This window comes from Odontesthes bonariensis, chromosome 11 (assembly GCF_027942865.1).
Source record: "Odontesthes bonariensis isolate fOdoBon6 chromosome 11, fOdoBon6.hap1, whole genome shotgun sequence".
NCBI lineage: Eukaryota > Metazoa > Chordata > Actinopteri > Atheriniformes > Atherinopsidae > Odontesthes > Odontesthes bonariensis.
The window spans coordinates 25,363,742-25,388,315 of record NC_134516.1 but is presented as its reverse complement, the minus strand read 5'-3'; the positions used below and the strand labels follow the sequence as shown (position 1 = coordinate 25,388,315).

At 42.3% G+C, this 24,574-nt stretch overlaps 8 non-coding genes across 8 annotated transcripts; all 8 read right to left on the bottom strand.

The window, feature by feature from the left end:
• Window positions 1–1,492: 1,492 nt before the first annotated feature.
• trnav-aac (transfer RNA valine (anticodon AAC)) lies at window positions 1,493–1,565 on the bottom strand. The gene has a single exon. It is a non-coding gene; the product is annotated as a tRNA-Val (tRNA).
• Window positions 1,566–2,302: 737 nt separating this feature from the next.
• On the bottom strand, window positions 2,303–2,374 carry trnaq-cug (transfer RNA glutamine (anticodon CUG)). Its single transcript has one exon. It is a non-coding gene; the product is annotated as a tRNA-Gln (tRNA).
• A 1,670-nt stretch (window positions 2,375–4,044) lies between these two features.
• Window positions 4,045–4,116, bottom strand: trnaq-cug (transfer RNA glutamine (anticodon CUG)). Its single transcript has one exon. It is a non-coding gene; the product is annotated as a tRNA-Gln (tRNA).
• Window positions 4,117–4,558: 442 nt separating this feature from the next.
• trnav-aac (transfer RNA valine (anticodon AAC)) lies at window positions 4,559–4,631 on the bottom strand. The gene has a single exon. It is a non-coding gene; the product is annotated as a tRNA-Val (tRNA).
• Window positions 4,632–15,320: 10,689 nt separating this feature from the next.
• trnas-aga (transfer RNA serine (anticodon AGA)) lies at window positions 15,321–15,402 on the bottom strand. The gene has a single exon. It is a non-coding gene; the product is annotated as a tRNA-Ser (tRNA).
• Window positions 15,403–20,589: 5,187 nt separating this feature from the next.
• On the bottom strand, window positions 20,590–20,663 carry trnat-cgu (transfer RNA threonine (anticodon CGU)). Its single transcript has one exon. It is a non-coding gene; the product is annotated as a tRNA-Thr (tRNA).
• A 619-nt stretch (window positions 20,664–21,282) lies between these two features.
• trnat-ugu (transfer RNA threonine (anticodon UGU)) lies at window positions 21,283–21,356 on the bottom strand. The gene has a single exon. It is a non-coding gene; the product is annotated as a tRNA-Thr (tRNA).
• Window positions 21,357–21,626: 270 nt separating this feature from the next.
• On the bottom strand, window positions 21,627–21,700 carry trnat-agu (transfer RNA threonine (anticodon AGU)). Its single transcript has one exon. It is a non-coding gene; the product is annotated as a tRNA-Thr (tRNA).
• Window positions 21,701–24,574: the final 2,874 nt, after the last annotated feature.

Genomic DNA, 24,574 nt, shown 5'->3' with positions numbered 1-24,574 from the left:
CCAAGCAAGGTCTGGCCTGGTTAGTACTTGTATCTTTGTGTTGTGTTCTGTTGTGGGTGTTCATTCATTACAGATTGTCCAAATAGTGAAATCTAAGTGAAAAGAAGCCCTAATATAAAGCAGAACTATTCATGATAAATGCTCTTAACCTGTTGTAGATTCAGTGAATGTGATCAACACTCTGCAGCTAGTGTATTTAAGGTGATTTCCATAGTTTATATAACTTACAAATGAGGATATAACGATGCAGCTAACAGCAAAGCTAACAATAAGCTACATAGAAGGAAAAGCATCAGCCAGGCTCTGTCAGAGGTGACAGAGTAGAAACAGAGTGCAGGCATAGAGGGAAGTACAGGTTAAGTGGTAGATTACATTTCTACACCTGAACAGGGACTTGAACCCTGGACCCTCAGATTAATAGTCCCACCTAGAAAGTTAGAGGCAGCAGAATGTCATGAAGGTTTCCTACACAGTCTATCCCGTGCATGTACGCTGGGACAACATGGTGGTCCAGTTAAATGGACGAGCCCACCTGGAACTGAAGCTGGAATTACCTGTGCATGCAAGCGTTCTGAATGTCCTGATCAAGATAAAAATATGTAACATACAGAACAAAAAGCATCCATCTCCAGCTGAAAACATGAAACCTGCAGACTACACATAAAATGTTCCACTGGGGACACCGACCCAAGTTGGTTATTAGGAGGAAATTTCATAAATATCCTAAAAAACAGTTTTCCTCAGTGTGCAGACTTCAGGTTTTTGTTTTAAGTTTTAAACAAAGAAAATAGACTCACATGTAACCTCTCTACAATGCATATTCAGAACTTCTTTAAATCTCTTCCAGAAAAACTCTTGTTTTGATCGTTTTCTTGAAAATAAACAATTTTAAAAAGCTAATTGACCATGTGCTTTGTTTTACAGAGGTTTTTACTCAACTCATCTTCTTTCCAGAACACAACCATGACAGCACACACCTGAAGGTTCCACCGAGATGTGAACTCCGATCACTGGATTCAGAGTCCAGAGTGCTGACCTTTACTCCATGGAACCCCTTCCACAGTCAGTTTACTCTCTCAGTCATGCAAATGCTTGACAATGAAAGGGTTTTAGCAACGTGTTTTTTTGTCAATTTTTCAGTGATACTCTTACAGCTTGTATTCTCAGAATTGGCACGACAGTCAAGCAACACATTCTGTATCTTCTTCAATGGTCAAAGGTTAGAATCCGCCTGTCGAGCGGAGGAACAGGGTTCGATTCCTTCACCGAAGGCTGCCATTTTCGCTCAGCAGCAAGGGATTCGCCAAAGTCCGTTTCACACCATAGCATGAGAAAATCTTTTGAAAACTTGCAAAAATTGACTTTACATGTCAAGAATAGCAGATGAGGCTCCCCTCCTATCCATAATTATGAATATGTTGATGTTGCTATCATTAACGTGCAGTCATACATCTTCACACAAGGGTGAAATAAATAATGGAGGAGCAAGTAATGTTTCCGCCCAGTTTCGAACTGAGGACCTTTCGCGTGTTAGGCGAATGTGATAACCACTACACTACGGAAACTGGCACCATGCCTACTCACTAGTGTTACGGAAGCCAAAGAATGAGGTAAGTTTTCCCAAATTTTGTTGCTCGCAGAAAGAGTTTGTGGAGTCGCAACAAATTGAGTCAGAAGTGGGATTGTAACACACTCCTCTGGGAGAGCATGGATAAATAGAAGCATCGTAAATGAATATGCAAGAAGAAACCAAAAAAGATTCAACTAGTAACACAGAGGTGTGACGTCACATACCACAGATCCTCTCAGCTGGACTTGGGCTGCGGCTACACGGAAACATTTTTCACTGTAAACAATACTTTTTCTTATCGTTTCGCTGTCGCGGCCACACGGAGCCGGCGTTCCCACTACCCCAAAACGATAGTTTTTGAGAACGGGTTCCAGAGTGGGAAAGTTTGAAAACGGCCTCGTTTCGTTTCCATTGTTACAGCTAAAACGTTTTTGCGTCAGTCACACGTTGACGCTGTGAGCCAATTTTAACACTTCTCTATTGTCTCACAGCGTGGCGTGACACAGTGGTGTGTGTACTGCATCGTTTCATCATTTTCATCCGTTTTCGTCTGGACAGCAGCGCGTTTCCGTGTGGTCGCAAGAATTTTCGTACCCGTTTTCAAAAAAAACCTTGTTTTGTTTTGTTTTCGTGCAGCCTTGATCAATCGTGCAATCTGGTGTCATTTCACAACTAACTAGCCTACTCAATTCATTTTCTTTCCAGAACACAACCATGACAGCACACACCTGAAGGTTCCACCGAGATTTGAACTCGGATCACTGGATTCAGAGTCCAGAGTGCTGACCTTTACACCATGGAACCCCTTCCACAGCCAGTTTACGCTCTCAGTCATGCAAATGCTTGACAATGAAAGGGTTTTAGCAACGTGTTTTTTTGTCAATTTTTCAGTGATACTCTTACAGCTTGTATTCTCAAAATTGGCACGACAGTCAAGCAACACATTCTGTATCTTCTTCAATGGTCAAAGGTTAGAATCCGCCTGTCAAGCGGAGGAACAGGGTTCGATTCCTTGATGGAAGGTTGCCATGTGATTGCTGCTGCTTGTGCTTTTTTGTTTGTGTGTTTGTTCTCTGCTTGTCTGCTTACAGGTGCTCCTGGTTCCTCTAAGGCTGGATTCCCCACAAAGTTATTGGATTGTCTTCAGTTTTGTTTTTACAGGTGTAGCAGCTGGTTGTCTGATTTTTCATTGTTTTCTATGTTTGTCTCTTCATATTTCTGTTCCTTTTTTTCCCTTCTTCGCTCTCCCTCTCTCTCTGTCCCCCGGTCCGGTTCGGCACTATCACACTATCACATCATGTTAAGTATTGTAACAAAAATAAATCAATAAAAATAAGGAGTTGATGGGCATCAAGGGGAGCTTTACATTCATAAAGCTTCCCTTGGTATAACAAATGTGTTTGGCATAAACGGTATTCAGATTACAATTCTGCTGCCATAATGCTGGACAGGACAAGGAAAAAAAAAAAAAAAAAAAAAAAGAAGTGAGTGCTCATCAAACACAGCTCCAAAGCAGTCCCCAGGTCAGAGCCAGCCTTCTTTAGCAGTTTGCTCAGTTTCTTTGAGTCGCTGGCTCTGATGCTGCTGCCACAGCAGATGGTGCTGAAGAAAGATGGCACTCTGCACCACAGACTTATAAGAGATATGCAACAGGTAAACTCCCAGGTGTTCCTCAGCCACCTCTTCTCCTGGGATGGAGACGCTGTTTGGCTTATTCGTGCTCCTCCTAAAATCAACCTGTCAGATTTTAAAAAATAACTGACATTATTCTGTCTTGGGAAACACTGCTGGTGGAAAACGTGATACTGGCTGCTGAAAAACAGGGTTCGATTCCTTGACGGAAGGTTGCCATTTTCGCTCAGCAGCTAGGGATTCGCCAAAGTCCGTTTCACACCATAGCATGAGAAAATCTTTTGAAAACCTGCAAAAATTGACTTTACATGTCAAGAATAGCAGATGAGGCTCCCCTCCTATCCATAATTATGAATATGTTGATGTTGCTATCATTAACGTGCAGTCATACATTTTCACACAAGGATGAAATAAATAATGGAAGAGCAAGTAATGTTTCCGCCCAGTTTTGAACTGAGGACCTTTCGCGTGTTAGGCGAATGTGATAACCACTACACTACTGAAACTGAAGCCATGCCTATTCACTAGTGTTCCGGAAACCAAAGAATGAGGTAAGTTTTCCCAAATTTTGTTGCTCGCGGAAAGAGTTTGTGGAGTCGCAACAAATTGAGTCAGAAGTGGGATTGTAACACTCTCCTGTGTGAGAGCATGGATAAATAGAAGCATCGTAAATGAATATGCAAGAAGAAACCAAAAAAGATTCAACTAGCAACACAGAGGTGTGACGTCACATACCACAGATCCTCTCAGCTGGAATCGTGCACTCTGGTGTCCTTTCACAACTGACTAGCCTACTCAACTCATCTTCTTTCCAGAACACAACCATGACAGCACACACCTGAAGGTTCCACCGAGATTTGAACTCGGATCACTGGATTCAGAGTCCAGAGTGCTAACCTTTACACCATGGAACCCCTTCCACAGTCAATTTACGCTCTCAGTCATGCAAATGCTCGACAATGGAAGGATTTTAGCAACGTGATTTTTTTTTGTCAATTTTTCAGTGATACTCTTACAGCTTGTATTCTCAGAATTGGCACGACAGTCAAGCAACACATTCTGTATCTTCTTCAATGGTCAAAGGTTATAATCCGCCTGTCAAGCGGAGGAACAGGGTTCGATTCCTTGATGGAAGGTTGCCATTTTCGCTCAGCAGCTAGGGGTTTGTCAAAGTCCGTTTCAAACAACAGCTTCGGAAAATCTTTTTAAAACCTGAAAAAATTGACTTTACATGTCAAGAATAGCAGATGAGGCTCCCCTCCTATCCATAATTATGAATATGTTGATGTTGCTATCATTAACGTGCAGTCATACATCTTCACACAAGGATGAAATAAATAAAGGAGGAGCAAGTAATGTTTCCGCCCAGTTTCGAACTGAGGACCTTTCGCGTGTTAGGCGAACGTGATAACCACTACACTACGGAAACTGGAACCATGCCTATTCACTAGTGTTCCGCACGCCAAAGAATGAGGTAAGTTTTCCCAAATTTTGTTGCTAGCGGAAAGAGTTTGTGAAGTCGCAACAAATTGAGTCAGAAGTGGGATTGTAACACACTCCTCTGGGAGAGCATGGATAAATAGAAGCATCGTAAATGAATATGCAAGAGGAAACCAAAAAAGATTCAACTAGCAACACAGAGGTGTGATGTCACATACCACAGATCTTCTCAGCTGGAATTGAGCACTCTGGTGTCATTTCACAACTGACTAGCCTACTCGACTCATCTTCTTTCCAGAACACAACCATGACAGCACACACCTGAAGGTTCCACCGAGATTTGAACTCTGATCACTGGATTCAGAGTCCAGAGTGCTGACCTTTACACCATGGAACCCCTTCCACAGTCAAGTTACGCTCTCAGTCATGCAAATGCTCGACAATGAAAGGGTTTTAACAACGTGTTTTTTTTTGGTCAATTTTTCAGTGATACTCTTACAGCTTGTATTCTCAGAATTGGCACGACAGTCAAGCAACACATTCTGTATCTTCTTCAATGGTCAAAGGTCAGAATCCACCTGTCAAGCGGAGGAACAGGGTTCGATTCCTTGACAGAAGGTTGCCATGTGATTGCTGCTGCTTGTGCTTTTTTGTTTGTGTGTTTGTTCTCTGCTTGTCTGCTTACAGGTGCTCCTGGTGCCTCTAAGGCTGGATTCCCCACAAAAGCCTTGGATTGTCTTCAGTTTTGTTTTTACAGGTGTAACAGCTGGTTTTACTGATTTTTCATTGTTTTCTATGTTTGTTTCTTCATATTTCTGTTCTTTTTTTCCCTTCTTCGCTCTCCCTCTCTCTCTGTCCCCCGGTCCGGTTCGGCACTATCACACTATCACATCATGTTAAGTATTGTAACAAAAATAAATCAATAAAAATAAGGAGTTGATGGACATCAAGGGGAGCTTTACATTCATAAAGCTTCCCTTGGTATAGCAAATGTGTTTGGCATAAACGGTATTCAGATTACAATTCTGCTGCCATAATGCTGGACAGGACAAGGAAAAAAAAAAAAAAAAAAGAAGTGAGTGCTCATCAAACACAGCTCCAAAGCAGTCCCCAGGTCAGAGCCAGCCTTCTTTAGCAGTTTGCTCAGTTTCTTTGAGTCGCTGGCTCTGATGCTGCTGCCACAGCAGATGCTGCTGAAGAAAGATGCACTCTGCACCACAGACTTATAAGAGATATGCAGCAGGTAAACTCCCAGGTGTTCCTCAGCCACCTCTTCTCCTGGGATGGAGACGCTGTTTGGCTTATTGGTGCTCCTCCTAAAATCAGCAGCTGAGGTGATTATTCCCACACCAGGCCACACAGTGGCTGCCCACCTCCCTGCCTCTTGTCCTTCCTTCCCTGGTTACCTGTCAGATTTTAAAAAATAACTGACATTATTCTGTCTTGGGAAACACTGCTGGTGGAAAACATGATACTGGCTGCTGAATAACTGGCAGAAGTGGACCTTCCAACGTGACAGTGACAGGAAGTAATCAGCTGAAGTCGTCCAGAGATTAACAGAGAACACAAATCAACATTCTGGAATCCGGACTTCACTTCCATCCAGAATCTGTGGTTGGAACCACAGACCAGAAGAGACAGAACAGAAGCCTTCACAAAGCTGTGATGTCATCACTGTAGTGACATCACAATCCATGTCATCTCTGATCTTGTTTGACATCACAAAGTTTCTACAGGCCAGACATTTTCACTGCTTTTTCACAGCTGGTCAGGAGTTTATCTGAAGAAACACGTCCAGTTTTTGAAGCAGATTTGAAAGTCACAGCAAACGGTTTTCACATCGCCTAAAAAACAATAATTACTATCTTAAATAGTCATTTTAAAAAGCACTTAGAAACAACGCTTACTGTTTCCCTTCCTTAAGAACGGCTACCTGACAGCCACCCTTCCATGGAGCCCATCTCTGATGAGGCTCGGGCCAACAGCCGATGGATCAGCTGAAGGTCCAGATGCATCTCTCAGCTCCTGTGTCAGGTCTTTGCTGGATTTTTCCCTCTTTCTTAAGGACATCACTTTCAGATATTGTTCATCTTCTGTAGATAGTTTTTTAGGTCTGACACTTCTTCTTTTGTCCTCCACTTGTCCAGTTTCCTCAGATGTTTTAAGGACACACTGCAGAGCAAGAGGCTGGAGCAGATTCTGGCAGGCGCTGACGCTCAGAACTGTGACAGCGACACAAAGGAAGCTCATTTAGAAACACCTCCTGGGACGTCTGAGGAGAGCCCATCTGCACCTGTTCAAAACGTGGCAAAGAAAGCCCTCAAAGTGTGCCCCGTTAGCTCTAAAGCATTTGATTGTGTCAGAACACTGAACAGACACACACAGTGCCGCACGGACGATCGGCCCTATCACTGCATCCACTGCAACAAGCATTTTAAACACATGCACGGCTGAAAAGACACCAGATTTACGCCATTTGCCAGAAGAAGAGCACCCGTTTCTTTTGGAGAAAAGAGTCAAGAGCAGAAGTGAGCGGCACCGACCACCAACAGGGGTCGTCGCTGAAGATACCCGTGTGGTGCTCAAACTGCGGCAAACACTTCCAGTACGCGTCCGCCCTGAAGGAGCACCAGGAGAACCTCGTGGAAATGAGGGACCTCATGAAATGTGACGACTGCGGGAAGGAATTCAAGAGCATGACGATGCTCAACGTGCACCAGAGGATTCACGAGCCGCTGTACTGAGTTACATTCATCAGCCGCTTCAGTCAGATGGCCAAACACCTTATTGTCCTTTATGAAACACTTAGGTTGATCTGGTGATCAAGGCTTATTCACCATTACATTATTTAGGATGTTCCATGTGCGCTTCATGTTATTTTGATTTATTTGTAACATTTTATCATAATGTTGCTTCTTTGCTTACCTCAACATGTTGCTCAGCCTGTTTTTGTGCATCTCAGCGTTTTTCAGCAACCTCTGTTCTAGTTTTGATGAAGTCTCCATAAAGTTTATTTTTCTTCTTACATGCATTTTTTAATCCCTTTGTTATCCGAGGTTTCTCAGCATAACTATGCTTATGTGAACATAAAACTGTTGGACCGTGTTTATCATAGAGAGATAAATAACAGTTGAAGAATGAATTGTCTGCAGTGTTTACTTCATCTGTATGAAACTCATTCCACTCTTGTTTTAAAGCTCATTTCTGAAGCATTAATTGCTTTAACAGTCCTTACCCTTTCATATCTACGCTTTTTTGTTTTCTTCCTCTGTAGCTGATCATTAAATGTTGCAAATACAGCTAAATGATCACTTACATCACTTATTACCAAACCACTATTTATACCAGTGTCCAAGGAATGTGTAAAAATGTTGTCAGTTAATGTTGCACTATCTGTGGCTGCTCTGCTCGGCTTTGTGATCAGTGGATACAAGCCTCTACCGTATAACGCAGCCAAGAAATCACAAGTTTGTTTAGGAGTATGTACCTTTAAGAGGTCCATGTTGAAATCACCACAGATCACAAGTGTTTTATTATCTGCTATAATTGTCTGTTCCAACGCTTCAGTCTTGTGCCTCTTGTTTAAAACCTAATAACAATTGCAGGCTTGGATTTGTTATCCTTTCATGCAAAAGTGCAGCAAGCTGATATCTGTTGATTTTCAAGATGAATGTTCTTACTTTCCTTGAAGTGAACTACTTGTTCATTTACATCCTTCACTCAACCTGATAGCCATTAAATACTGTGTCTTCTGAGCTGGTTTGGTGGTTCAACAACAAAACAAATGTAATGAAGTTTTAAAACTGCAGCGAAAGAGATGGAATAAATGGAGATCTGACACATTACGAACTACAGGACAGTTAGGATTAGCTGTTGTTTGCATGGAGATAAAACAGGTTTTAAAGGTGTTGCAGCTAACATTCAGAAACACTTGGTGTAACTCCAGAGCACCAGAGCCTCTGACCAAAAGAGAAACTAATATAAACTTATTTACCTGAAGAACTTCAGCAGCTCGTAAGGCCCTTTATCTGGAGAGTGGGTGACTCTGGTCTTATCTGGCTCTTTGCTAGAGGCCTTTTAGGCCAGAGGATGTGAGCTCTTAGGATTACCATGACCTGGATGAGTGAGAATCTTCATCAACATGCTGTGTGTGCTGATGCTAACTGTAAAGATGTGAAGCTCAGACAGGAGAGCTGCTTGTTGTATGAGGACACAGTGTGTGTCTTATATGGAGATGGAAGCCTGGCTCAAATATAGAAATCATTTCTTTGTATGTTACTGATTTAAATGTGTCCTCTCAGTGGCTGTGAAGTACTGTCAGTAAAACTGAGCGGGACACTGCATTTATGGAGATGTGTCTCTCTCTGGTGGCGAATAGAGGAACTGCATGATGTCAGTTTGATGAACACAGAAGCGTTCAACTAAACGAGGAAGTGAAAGTCTTCCAGTGGTTCCTGCAGAATCCTGACTCACTGGATGGTTTCCTGCCATGAAAAAGCTCCGTCTGCAGAAGACGAGCAGAACGGAGCCAGCGGGCCTGATGCTGCAGATGTGCTGAACACCACAGATGCAATGGTTGGGACAAAGATGGTTGGAGAGAAGACACAGAGGAGTGAAGGCCAGCTGTAGAAAGAAAAGCACCTCCAGATCTGCTGTCTGATGCTGATATCAGTGAAAATGGGCTTCTTCTTCTCCTGTCTGATGATGTGCTCAGTAATTTCAGTGATACATCCCTCAGGTTCAGGCTTGGTTGGTCTGGTGAACACCTTTACTTTCTCTCACAGCCTGCTGTGTTTTTCACTGACTGATTCCATCTGAGTTATGAAGGCAAAACAGGAAACTATGAAAAGATGAGAAAAACATCTGGATTGGACTGATGTGTGTGTGTCCCGTTACTTTAGAAAGCCTGAACTTATAAAGGTTCCTATGGTGACCATGTGTTCTGATAGTGTTGTATGAGTTTTATAAACTCTGAGGTGTCAGACAGAAGCTGTGAACATTACAAGTGTCGCTGCTGCCTCCAGAACCACTTCCGCTACACCGGCTTCAGGAGCCAGTAGGAACTTTGTCCGTCTCTGATTCGATTTTAAAGTGTAGATAGCGAGACCGTGCCTCTCCGAAGCGCAGATGGCGTGACCATAGTGACATAAAGAGGCTTCTTTTAGAGGTCCCAAGGTCGAGATCTAAACAGTGGGGTGATCGTTCCTTTGCCATAGACTGTGGAACAAACTGCCCCCTGGCATCCGCACCATCACTGATCTCGGCCTTTTTTAAATCGAAGCTTAAGACCCACCTTTTTAGACTGGCGTTCGAACTCTGATTAGGGCCACGATGCATCCATTCTATCCGCTCTTTTTTAATTATAGTAATTTTACACAAAGTTTATTCAATCCATTTTATTGCACTTGTGGAAGGCTTTTAATGCCCTGCAACACTTTTAGCACTTTTACCATTTCTGAATGGTATTTTATGTTTTGTTTTATGTATTGTTGTTTTTATCCTGTTGTAAAGCACTTTGAGTACCAGTTGGCTATTGCAAAGGGCTATATAAATAAAGTTTGATTGATTGATTGATTGTATTGTCTATGGCCCGTTCTCTCCCGTTATATGGATATCTAATACTCTTCCGAAGGATGCCGACTTTCACCAAACTGTTATCGGTGAGTAGATGAACGTATTCTATGCCAGAAATAAGGTCCAGGTTTAAAGAAAAAAAAACTTCCCCTTTAATGCAAAACAATCAGTCAGAAACTGGAGTTGGAGGAACCCATGAAATGTAGAACAGGGCCTATTACACACTAAATACTGCAAGTCCTGCAAAACAGTTTTTATACACACTTTAATATTTACAAATCACACAAACACCAAAGAACCATTCAGGGTCATATAAGCAAGCAACAAGTGTCCATCAGAATGCAATATATATGAGCTCCAACTCAGTGGGCCAGAATTACAAAGAGATGAGCAGAGAATCCAGTAAAGTGTTGCACATTCCAGGACTTCACTCCACATCAGAACACCCACGGAAGATGGGGAGCTATAACCAGGTCAGAACAAGCCTGTCAGTGAAATGTGGTAAATGTTAAGACCAGTCTTTGAACTGCTGTTCAAGTTTACCTGTTGTTTCCTTCATTCATTTTCTCCTTATTTTGATCTTTTTTCCAGAACTACTTGGTCGAAAGGTGTAAAACATTAAAAGTACTGGGTTAAAGTTACAAAAGCATCATATAGGAAATAAAATACACTTTTGGGGCAAGAACTTGGCCAACAAGACCAGGAGCTCCTGCCTTGTTGGGTTATTGGTTTCCCCATTTCCCGCGGTGTCTTAGACATTCTCTGGTTGCGTGCGCACATTCTGCGCATACGTGCATGAAGGCTGTATTAGCGTTCCCATGATCCTCAGCGACAGTTACCATGGGGAAAGATGAAACAGACCGGTCCTCGCACCAAAAGTGGAAGCTACAGAAAGTTCCACGGTATGGTCCAGAGCACGTTATAATGGCCTCACTCCAGCCATATATCCATATAATCAATGATATGTTCATGAATGGAGAGACACATCATGATATCTCACAGAAATGGCAAGAAATGGGTGTGCAGCGGGGATGCTCTAAGAGCAGTGTCCGGAGACTGCTTGCATTCTTGGAGCGGCCATCCTACCCATAGACACCCATAAAGTATTCAACATGCCAGAGCACTGTGCGGCGTATTCCTGTGCAAATCGGCAGACGATTGCGAACAGGGTCGGGGGATTACTTTTCACAAGTAAGATTCAACATTATTATTGGTTGTATTTTGTGAATAAAATATTATTGTACTGTACTTATGTCCGCCAGCGAAATCGTAGCCAGCAAACATTAAGCTAAGCTATGGTTATAGCCGGTGTTCACCCGGCTATTAGGCCAACAGAGACTTTATAAATCATAAATTCCATAACACAGGCTTAGATTACAACTGACACAAGAATGCTATTGTAGAAATAATGCAAATATTGGTGGTATAACATTGAACAGCAAATTTTACAGCTGACACAGGCTGTATTGTTCACATGTAATTCTTTTATCCTAACAAGAGTAAGATACCTCTCATATCTCACACCCACCCCACTTACTTAAAAATACAGACAACACAACATCTGACTGTAGAATAGTTTGCAAACAAGCTTACTAACACTTTCAGCAGCTTTGGTTTATTATCAACAGTTTGTTCGCCCTAACCCTCTTAAGAAATGTGAAGGCAGAAGAAGGAAGAAAATAAGCTTGTCCTCCTTTTTAAAATGTTTTTGTGTTGACTTTGTCGAATCTCGCGTTTATATTTTGAAGGTTTCCCAAAGACAAAGATATGAGGAAGAAGTAGGAAGTTGTAATTTAGATTTTTTGTCGTAAAGTGGGTGTTACTGACGTCATCCTCGTGCTACTACCACAGACAGCCCACAGACCTGCTGCCTATTTATTCATTCGGCTAAAATTCAAAATGACAGTAACCCGGATTTTTTTAAGTAAGCGACGCACCTCCACGTTATCGTATGTATTATATTTTATATATCGTATGTCTTTTGCAAAATAACCTATTTTACATCACATATGTTACCAGGATATTATATTACTGTTAAGCCTACTATGAATATTAAAATACGCTGAATCATGTGTCTCGTATCATGCCTACATATATGAATTTTGCAGAAACAAAACCCCCGTGAAAATCAGTTTTGTATTCAAGCGAGTTATGATTGATGAGCTGACACTTCATTGCACCAGCCAGCCAGATTGCACTGAGTGGAGCGGATGACCGGGAAACCAATGACCCAAGAACGTAAATTAGATTTATTATTTCGTTTTAGTTTCCCTGTTTATTAAATGTTCTGTTTTGTGTTGGGAAAAGGGAGAACAAACACCAATTCCCTTTTTTTGGTCATACAGAAAAACGGGAAAACAAAATATGGAGTCGTTATTTAGTTTTTCGTTTGCCAGATTCAATGGAATAGTTGAATGATCGGATGATACACAGACCGAGCAGCCTGAAGACCTTTGATCCTGCGACAGCCAATCAGAGCAGCCTGAAGACCTTTGATCCTGCGACAGCCAATCAGAGCAGCCTGAAGACCTTTGATCCTGCGACAGCCAATCAGAGCAGCCTGAAGACCTTTGATCCTGCGACAGCCAATCAGAGAAGCCTGAAGACGTTCGATCCTGCGACAGCCAATCAGAGCAGCCTGAAGACGTTTGATTCTGCAACAGCCAATCACATGATGACGTGATTAGTAAACTGAAAATATTTTCTTTTTTGGTTCATAATTGTTAATGGTTTCTTTTTGTGGTTATTCTGTTAGTTAGTTAGTTAAGTTAGTGATAGTTATGAAAGGGAATGTTTGAATTACTACCAGTGTGTGTGCGTGTTATATAGTTCTGTTGAGAATGTGTTTTGAATAAAGTGTTTGTTGTTGTTTGTACTATTTTGTTTTCTGGCTACTCCTTTGGTTCCTGAGTTGTGCGTTTGGGTTCAAGTGCTAGTTCTATTAGTTAAACACATGCCACACAGACATGAGTTGTTTTGTTTTAACACATTCAAACCATTAAAATGGTACTCCACTTTGTCCGCACACCTGCAACATTTTGGCTCCAAAGGAGCAAAATGCAAGGTCACATTACAGGGTCTGACATGTTCACTCTTAACTGTAGGCTTTGTCAGGGTGTATTTTACTGTAATCTCCAGAAATCCTGACATGGGCCCAACAGTGAGGAGGACCACCACATTGTCCAGATTGAACAATCTAGACACCAAACTGCTGAGCACCTTGTATTGAGAGCCCGCTGGGACCTGCACTGAGGCAGACAGGAAGAGGCTTCAGTGGGTAATCAAAGCAGTAGTAGTATTAGCTAAATGAAGGAACAACATGAATAAGAAAAATCTGTGCAACTCTGTTATTTTATGTCAGGGACAATTTGTTTTGTCCATTTCTCAACATATTCTTATTCCCAATCATACAAGGCTGTAAGACAAACATAATAAATGCCTGGAATAAGGGTGAAGCTTCTCCGCTGACATGTATACATACAAAACCGCCATGAGCAAAGAGCAAAAGTTGGGGGAGTTTCGCGTATTACATGGTAAGTGTCACGGCGAGTTATGCCGTAAGACTGGAGAAGGTGGGAATTGGCCAGGAGTTAGGCTACACTGGAAGTCCAGGCAAAGTAGGAAATAAGTGAACGGAATGTACACTCTAATACACAGTCAGTATTGTGAAGTGTTACCTAAAGTCCTCTGTCATTGAACAGAGACGCTATGATTTGCTTGTACAGCACCTAAAAAAAAAACCCCTCACTGTTGTCTATATTCATAGACACACCAAGCCTCGCTTTCAATATAACACAAGCACTCACATTCTATAATTGCCATCAGCAAATTATATGAAAATAACATAAAACATCTTTTAAGAAGAAAAAAAGACGGTTGTTGCTCTCGTTTATTTTGTTTTAAGGTTAGTAGATGTGCAATGTTCAGCTGTCAGAAATGAAAGGCTAGCCTAATCTTTTGCCATATTTGGCTGGGATCACTTTTTTGTAGCCTATCATAATTTATATATATATAAATTATGCAGTCCATCGCCTTAACCGCTCGGCCACCTCGTCCTCTCTCTTGTAAGTTTGACCATAAAAAATTCCGCCTTAAACTACAGCTGGTATAATTTTGATCTCAAAATTGGAGCCTCATTAGATACAATGGCCTTGCATCCAGAGGGTATGAATTCATCCTCCTGTCACAAAAATAGAATCATTATTATCTAAATGTGGTGCCATGTAGGGATGTTTGAGGTTGTTTGATTTAAAATTGGGCGAAACAAAAGCAATTACACTTAGGATAAGTCAAATTTAGGGTTGGGGTTATTACAATCTCTTCAGTATATACCCAAATATGGAAGACAAATTAGGTCAAATTATAAAGGGCTTGCTTTCCAGGCAAAATCTGGCGGGATTTATGTCCACACTCCTCAGAAATTTTTTAGGTACTCTTCTGGTGAGAGGTCTTAATGATCATCTTATAAAGACAAACCAACTAATGTTTTAAAACGGAAAGAAAAAAGAATCTGCCAAACCATGAAACACTACGGATTTTCCATGTCTCACTGATCGAACGCAAGACTCTACTTGATACATTCAACCACTCTGAAAAACACTGATAAAAACCAACAAGCTTCAGTTGTGAGATCTATTCCTTTTTATGTATCAAGGAATGGATCGTTTGGTCAGAAATGGTTCGTTAATTTGGAAGCTCTAAGAATACATCAATCGAAGGGGAATTAGCTCAAATGGTAGAGCGCTCGCTTCGCATGTGAGAGGTAGCGGGATCGACGCCCGCATTCTCCAGTTGTCTTTCCTTTGTTCTTGTCCTCTGTGGAGGAAATGATTAACAGCTGGATGTGGCAAAGGTGGATGCAAACTGAAAGAAAGACAGCTCTTTCACATTAGCCTGAGGTCACACTCAAAATTCTTCATGATAGATTCAATTGCCCAAATGAACCCAGCGTAAGCAAATGAAAATATTGCAACAAAGTCATTGTTTGAAAAGCCTGCTTGTAAGAAGTGGAATAAGAATTAACAAACAATCCGAGAATGGGATTCGAACCCATGCATGATTCTTTCTTAGTTAACTTTTAGCAACCCTGGGTCAATAATGTTATCGTTGTCGGCAGGACTCGAACCTGCGCGGGGAGACCCCAATGGATTTCTAATCCATCGCCTTAACCTCTCGGCCACAACAACCACTTACAGGTATGTTCACCTTTGACATTCAACGTTTACAACTCATCATCTTCATGAAGGACTTCAACTCCTGAGACAGACCTAAGTTATGGCGATCAAGAAAAAGCTTTTTTTTGTTTGTTAGAAATGGTCAATCTTTCAAAATGGGTCAGAGGAAGGAGTTGTGTCTTCAGAGATCAATCTGTGCAATAATTCATGTGATCAACGACACGTCTGGCCTTTGTTTTGTTTAATCAAATGGTCTAAGGAACTTGTGCTTCTTTCCAGGTTAACTTTGAGCAACACTGAATCAATAATGGAGCCTCTCCGTCGGTAGCCCATCGACGGCTCGTGACGGAGCCGCCGAGGAGCGTGAGCCACGGGGCCGAGCCTGGTGCTCCGCGGAGTCTCTGTGAGCCGGAGGCCAGGAGAACAGAGGAGGACAGCCGCGGCTGCCCTCTGTCCTCCGGCCCACGCAGCCGCCGCGAGCACCAGGCTCGGCTAGTAGCCTCTCAGTTAGCACTAGATGCTCAACTATGCAACTAATTTCTCTCTATGACTAAATGAATAGCTGCATGATGGTCAGAAGAGAAAACTAAAGTCACTCTTAGTGTATGAACTCACCGTTGTCACTGTCCACTTGCTGTCACTAAACATGTTGCTCACGTGCACTGCGTCCCAGGCTCGTCTGTTAGCCAATTCGCTCTGTGAATAATTCGCTCTGTGCAAGACTCTACTCCCGTTCTACTTCCGCTCTCTCTCGAGTGTGTGATCCACTCCTTCCGGTGCTATCGCTAACTAGCTAGCAGTAGCCAGAAGTAATAGCTAGATAGATCTCTCTCTCTCTCTCTCTCCCTCTCTCTCTGTCTCTCTCTCTCTCTCTGATATTTATAGTAGTAACTATGTACTGTGTGTAGATAACATTTAGGACAGTTGTCCTGTAGATTAGATTTGTAGATTTTCAGCACCCTGAAAAGTACAAACTTTTCACAACTAGAGGTAACGATTCAATCAGGTTTACACAGCTATACAAGCACAGTCTAGTTTGGTTGTGGTGGTGTTCATCTTTACAAATCTATACAAAACCTGAAGTGATAATGGTCACTAATGAAGGCTTACAACTGACCTGAGACCATACCTTTTGTACTCATTGAAATGAGAGCCCGAGTGTAAAAATCTATGTGGATTGTTGATATTGGATTATTGAATAAGTGTTGTTCAATATTTACTTAGTAAATTCTACATGTTGTAATGTCATCTCTGTGCGTTTTCATTTTAATTTCAGGTCAGGAAAAACCCAAAGCTAATGTAACGATGAAAATGACACCAAGACTGTTTTTGAATTAAAGCTGCGGTCGGCAACTTTTTTTAGTCATATTAGCTTGAACTATCATGGGATTCTGGAAGTAGAATATTAAATAGGCTGTTTAGAAAAAATAATGAAATCTGTAGCTCCCTCTGAAGCCTGTAATCATGCTTGCAAAAACCGAGCGCTCCCGGCTGTTTTTAACCAATCAAGTTAGGGTGGAGGAATCCTACCTGTCAATCACAGCTTGTGCACACGCTGCTGAGCGTGAGTCTGCCCCAGCTTGTGTGCGCTCAACACTGGTGTGAACTCACGTGCACAACCTCGTCCACAGAGGGGGAGGGGTTTGGGGGGGCGATTCGGAGCTTGTTAGAGGTTGGGGGAGGGACCTGAAAGTTGTATCAGTTCGAATTTTCCGACTTTAGACTCGGAATTTTGAAAACCTGCCGACTGCAGCTTTAATAATTTATTATTACATATTCAAAAGATGCACACATCTCATTACAACAATGAACAATACAACCTCTACACTGGTAGAGATTTGCACAAACAAACAATAAAGATCAGTTCAGGTTTTGTATAGATTTCTAAAAATGAACAAGATTGGAAGAACTGATCATTTGAACTGACTGAAAGAACTGATCAGTTGAACTGATTGAAAGAACTGCTGTTTGAACTGATTGAAAGTGCTCCCAATTCATTGCTGAGTTGCCCATGCCTTCACTAACGGCCCATTCTGATAATTGACCAGGAAGCAGGCCACACTGAACAATTCGTCAATGTTCCCACATATAGACAGTGGTATCTCCTTGTGGAAGAGTTTGTTCTCTTTCACTCTCCTTATGCACCTCTCCACGTGCACTCTCAGCCATGCAATTGACTGCGTCTGTCTGACATCCTCTCGACTCATTTGTTGTTTGTTGCTGAGAAAGGCAGGCCGGTACACCTTACAAGGAGCAAGGTTGTCCACAACAAACCCTTTGTCCACCATGATGGCCATACCTGGCTTCAGCAGCTTTACAATCCCGGACTGCTTAACTCATTGGCTGCCATTGACGTCTATAGACGTCAATTTAAAAAAAAAACGCTGACTGCCAAAGACGTCTATAGACGTCAATTGCGTTTTTTAACGGAGCGGGCTGGGGGACAATCTAGCGGAGTTTGTCACTAAATCTTAGGCTTGTAAACACTAAACAGAGAATATACTGGCAAAATTACCCGCAAGGTGGCAGCAGTGCCACTTTGCACAAAAAAAGCTTGTTTTCTCCGTTTTTTTCGTCTAACAGCTGTTTTTTTCGTGAAACCAACCTATGTTCTACTGTCTATTACTAAAGGACTGAAAATGGTAGAAACAAACTTTTTTTTTCCTGATGAAAGAAGAGAGTCTACTCTTTCGTTTGGTAATTTCGGTGTGTACATAGTCATAAGACACACTTTTCTGTGGGTCTTGGAAAATCAGTCAAAATACTGTAAAACACTTGGCAGTATGGGTCTCTCTGCACTGAAAAGGGCTGGCAGCCACTCATAGAGCCTGCATACAGTCCGGACACAAAGGTGACGGCACCGTGGGGTGCCATGCCAATCAAGGCCTTGAATGTAGTGTGAGATTTGTATGTGGAAAAAACCTCACTCTGAAGGAGCAGAGAGGAGGGCGTCTGACAAAATATCTCCGTACAATAAAGGACCGCCTGTGTGTCAGAAAAAGCTGCAAACTCAACTGGCAGGTGAGCTCTCACTGTCGCTGGAGGAATCCAAAGGCGCTGGCTTCCTAACAGGCAGTACAGGAAATGAGTCCATGTGGAGATGATTCCACTTGCAGCAGTGCGGTGAATGCTGAACCTCTCTGCAAGATCCCTGGGAGGAAAACCCACTGACAGGTACATCAGGAAAAGAAGAAACTCGTCAATGGGTCTCAGTTTCTGTTGAGATATAAAAACAAAAGGCCTCTGTTTAGTTACCTTAACATTGGCATTATTACAAAGCATAAATCAGAAAACTTTTGTTTTGTTTTGTTTTGTTTTTGTGAGTTGTTGTTTTGTTTGTTTGTTTGTTTTCTGTAACGTTTTACATTATGCATTGCTGTTTGGTGTGTATTTTTTTTTTTTTATGTGAAAGCAATAAAAAATATATGAACAAAAAAGGCCTACACCTTTTAATGTCACGTCACGTTACGTCATCACCTACCATTGCTGGGTGATGGACTGTGCTGGTGCTGGCAGAGGCTGTCTTGGCGCTAGTTATGCGCACCATCTTGTGGGTCACGGCAGGTTCGATTAATATCCAGAATGCCTCGAAACTCCTGTAGGACGCAAACCTGGTATAAAACCACACGTCATCATCTGATGCAGACAGACGCTCGATGCCAAAATGCTGACGATGTTTGAGGACTTTTAATTGCTGCTGTAACTCCCTAACCTGACGACGAAGAGCTTCATTCTCGTTGGCTAAATTACTCGCCCTCGCTCCTGTTTGAGGGACTACACAGTAACCGTGATCTGGAGCCATTTCGGTCTCCATCTCCGAGTCCGAGTCTGACTCTGGGGCAGGACTCTCGGCCCGCGGACGCCGTTCCCGGACACTTGGTCTGGGCGCAGGTAGTTCGTACCCATTCCAAGAAAAGTAAACCGGTACGGATCCCTTCTTCAACCTCCTCAGTCCCTCGGCAGTCACGTTGAAATCAGCCTGCTTAAAGATGCCTCTCCTGGTGGCAAGTCCAGAAATGTTTTACAAGAACAATGGGTGACACGCAACGTTTGGTATCTATTGGCGAATTATTCTGTTAAATCTGTCACAGATGCTTGATGTGTGGTTTGTATGAAAGACGCACAGCCTGTTGCTTTTACAGGAGTGCCTGGGGAAGTTGATCCTTTAACTTGTACTGCCTATGCCATCTGCTCTAATGGCAGTCGTAATGTGACGCTGTACCTGCCTGAAGTTGCCCCTGAGATGACGTCTCCATTCCGTAGTATGAATTGTACTTATCACCTGTGTTTGACACATTGTTGGCTGATGAGAGGAAGTTATTTTAAGGGCGTGGATGGCAAATATCATAGTAAGGGAGACCATTATCCTTGGAGTACTGAATGTCCGCCACTCACCAGTCGCATTATGCCACCACCGCCACATTTTAATACTATAGCAAACTATATAAATACTTATATAGTTTGCTATGAATCCCAACCTAAACCTGCAAATGAATTCAACAGACATGCCCTGGGCAGTGTCCCCCCTGACATGTGTAATGTTACCGTCCCTGTCACATGGGAAGGAGTAGGACTCAGAATTCAGTAGCTTTTCATTGTATTTTTACTTATTGCCTATTTGATTCTCCCTCCATGTCTCATTGGATTTTTAATGATACTTTGCATTCCACTGGCCCTGTCCCTGACATGTTTTGGCTGTGTGGCCGTCACAGTAAGCTACATTCCAGTTTGCATGCCAACTGGACTGGTAGGTGTGTCCATGTGATGTTGGTGCATAATGTCCGTATTGCTGTTGACCCTTTTGCTCCTCAAGCCACCCGCTCAGTACGCAAACGCTCTATTCCTGGCAGTTTTGATGATCGTGTCTATGTAGATGCAATTGGAGTCCCCAGAGGGTCCCTGACGAATACAAAGCCAGAAATCAGATAGCTGCTGGTTTTGAGTCCTACTATTATTATTAGAGTAACAAAAATGTGGACTGGATCAATTATCTTTTTTATAACCAACAGCATTTTATTAATTACACTCATGATGCCATTGAAGGACTAGCTGAACAGCTAGGCCCCACACTTTGAGAAGCACTGATTAAAGCCATGAGATGAAGTGCCTCCAAGTACAGACTGTTTTGGAAGTCCAGCACTCCTGAAGCACTGCTGTAAACAGTTATGGCACCATGTTGATGTACATAATAACATCTTAAGGCACTGCTGGGATTTGAACCCAGGATCTCCTGTTTACGAGACAGGCACTTTGACCAACTAAGCCACAGCGCCACATGATTCATAAAACTGATGAAAGAATAAAGAGCAGGAACTGGATCCACCTCAGAAAATATTTTTTGTGATTCTGTACCTCAAGAATAGTTAAAGCCATGAGTAGAAGTGCCTCTAATTGGTTCAAAACTTCATCATATTTTGCAGATATTTTTGGGTTTTCAACTCAGACCCTGCTGTTCATGAGGAAGTCACTTTCACCAGTTACAGCCAGATCTCATGAAGCGGTGTACTTATTACACGCCAAGTCATTTACTGTGTTTTTACAAGGCTTTTTTATGCTTTTGCATATTATTTTCCGCTACATATTTCAAGGAAATGACGTCCTGCCCTCAGCTTTTACTCTAACTCTGACTATTTCACAGTTTGTACGTTCATTTTGGTGTTATGTAGTGTGACAGGAGGATAACCTCCACCGTACTGTACCCTAACCACTTGACGTGTTATGTGAACGGAGGAAAATTACACTCTGAAAGTAAAAAATAAGCATAAATGAGACTTTAAAAGCTGTATGCTATTTGTACGCACTTTCATTAAGTGGAGCAGTGAATAGGATTTAGTAGAAAGCTGATAATAAGCTGTTTTATATGCTGAGTCACAGCTTGCTCTGAAGGCCCACAGGCACTGCTGGGATTTGAACCCGGGATCTCCTGTTTACAAGACAGGAACTTTGACCAACTAAGCCACAGCGCCACATGGGTCATAAAACTGATGAAAGAGGTTTTTGTGATTTATTTCCAATATTCATGTGATCTCTGCATAAATCAGGGCTTGATGTTATTCAAATTATCTCTATATGTGAAAACATTGGGTATAGTCCCAGTTCAATCTTCTGTACCTCAAGAATATTTAAAGCCATGAGATGAAGTGCCTCCAAGTACAGACTGTTTTGGAAGTCCAGCACTCCTGAAGCACTGCTGTAAGCAGTTATGGCACCATGTTGACGTACGTAATAACACCTTAAGGCACTGCTGGGATTTGAACCCAGGATCTCCTGTTTACTAGACAGGCACTTTGACCAACTAAGCCACAGCGCCACATAGTTCATAAAACTGATGAAAGAATAAAGCAAACATTTTGGTTGTTGTTTGTCAGTACTTAAAATCAAAATTACTTTTTAAGATAGTAAGTAAGCGTTGTTTCTAAGTGCTTGTTAAAATGATTATTTAAGATAGTAATTAAGTGTTTTTTAGGCGATGTGAAAACCGTTTGCTGTGACTTTCAAATATGCTTCAAAAACTGGACGTGTTTCTTCAGATAAACTCCTGACCAGCTGTGAAAAAGCAGTGAAAATGTCTGGCCTGTAGAAACTTTGTGATGTCATACAAGATCAGAGATGACATGGATTGTGATGTCACTTCAGTGATGACATCACAGCTTTGTGAAGGCTTCTGTTCTGTCTCTTCTGGTCTGTGGTTCCAACCACAGATTCTGGATGGAAGTGAAGTCCGGATTCCAGAATGTTGATTTGTGTTCTCTGTTAATCTCTGGACAACTTCAGCTGATTACTTCCTGTCACTGTCACGTTGGAAGGTCCACTTCTGCCAGTTTTTCAGCAGCCAGTATCATGTTTTCCACCAGCAGTGTTTTCCAAGACAGAATAATGTCAGTTTGTTTAAATGTTGCCAAAATAAACTATTACAATTACATCAAATGTCATCTCAGGGCACTTCAGTAATAAAGTCCAATTCAGGCATATTAGAGTTCAATTCATTGTAATTATAATTCAATCAATTCAATTCAGAATGAATCCAATTCATTCATACAGAGCAATTCAAAAACTATTTCCTCGCTAAGGAAACCAACAGATGGCACCGAACTTGCACTATTTCTAATTAGATAGAACTTTTTAATAGTTCTAAGATCATATCTTTCTGGCTTTATTTGCATTTTACAAAGAGTCCCGAGTAATTATGAAAGTGGGGTTTTAATTTGAAGAAAAAGCCTCAAAATAAAGTGATTTTTAGGAGTATGCAGGGATTCATTTCCATCTAATGAACAGGTCAGTTATATTAAACAGTGGGCCGTGTGAGCAGCAATCAGGGGAGTAAGGAGTTCACAGATCATAGACAGAGGCAACCGTCCAACTATTCAAAGGTTTTAAAATGAGTAATAAAATCTGACAGGTAACCAGGGAAGGAAGTCCTTTAATCCTGGAAATATTCTCCAGGTGATAGTCGGCTGACTTCCTAACTGACCTGATCTGGCTGCTGAAGCTCAGCTCTGAGTCCATAATAACACCCAGATTCCTGCTTGGTTTGTGCTTTTTAACATCACAGCCTGAAGCTGAGCTCAGATTTTTAACAGCTGACAATGACCTCTGTTTTCTCTTTGTTTAGCTGCAGGAAGTTCTGGATCAGCCGGTTGGTTATTTGTTGGAGGCTCTTTGCTGGGCCAGTTATTCCTCTGTGCCAGCAGCTGAGCACCAGTTCTGCCAAAACTAACAGGAAACATCATCCTGCACCGCTGGATTATCAACAAGTAACACTGACCAAGTCAGGAGATTAAAAAGGATGCAGAGGACAGTCAACCATCTCCTAAACACGGGACTTGTGTTTGACACCAGTCTTTGAACTGCTGTGAGACCGTTGTTTCCTTCATTCGTTTTTCACCTTTTTTTCCAAAACTACTTGGTCGAAAGGTGTAAAACATTAAAAGTACTGGGTTAAAGTTAGATAAGCATCATGTTTAGGAAATAAAATACACTTTTGGGGGAAAAACTTGGCCAATAAGACCAGGAGCTCCTGACCTGTCTCACACATTTCAGTAAGACCTCGGGAAATTGTACCAAAAAGGGCAAAACATGTCTCCTTTAAAGGACCAATAAGAGCTACATCTCAGACTCTACAGGCCTCAGTTAACTTGTTAAATGTGTCAGTGGGTCGGTGTGAAAACTCAACATCTAGGATGTTATTTCCAGCTTCTACGTTTAACTGAAATAGAAAATCTGAGAATTACGACAATTTGGGTAGAGCTATTTTACGACAGTAAAATATTTGGCAGTGACTAAGTGCCTTTAGCACAGACAGGAGGGTGGAGGCGAGAGGAGACAATGAGGCTGATACCAGAGCAACCAGATGAGCCTCCAGCGTCCACCTGTCCTGATAGTCCCTCACAAGCAGCTGTCTGTTGTTAGCTCGTTAAGCTTTGATTGGTCTGGGCTGGTCTGTGGCATTATTTATAACCCTTCACCCTTGCTGTTTCCTCTCATAGCTTGTTTTCACCATGACAGCTGCTGGGTTCTTCCTGAGGTATAAGCACAAGCTGCCTTTTACAGTTTTTGTTTGATTGATTGGAAACATTAGTTAATATTGCATTCTTACTCTTTGCTGTACATAATTTCAGGGTTTCCCTCTTTGCCTTGTTGACTGCTGCTACATGGGGTTTTCCCACTAAAGGTGTGCTATCATCTGTTGTGGTAAAACATTACATGCTTGCTTGAATTAGCTTCTGCTAAACTTGTTCTCATGCACCAGGTTCAAAATCAGCAGGCCAGAGCAGCAGCGGCACAAGAGCTGCAGGTAATTTTGGCTCTTATCAGGGAGCAGCCGCTGGCCGCCCGGTGACCGTGCCCTACAGTGATTATGGGATGACACCTGTGCTGGTCTCTGGTCAAAGTCAACCTGTTCTTCAGGCAGACCCAAGGCTCAGCGGCTATGGCTCATTTGTGCCAACGCAACTGGTTGTCCAAGCTCCCGGTTTTGTCCAAGCTCCTGGCCTTGTCCAAGGGGCTCTTCAGGCAGACCCAAGATTCAGCAGCTCTGGCTCCGTTGTGCCCGTGCAAATGGCTGTGCAAGCTTCTGGTGTCCCACAGGCTGTTCAGACGGGTCCAGCATTGAGCAGCTTGAGCTCTGGCCTGCCTGCAACAGGATACTCTACTGTCACTTATGTGCCTGTTGACGTAGGATCTG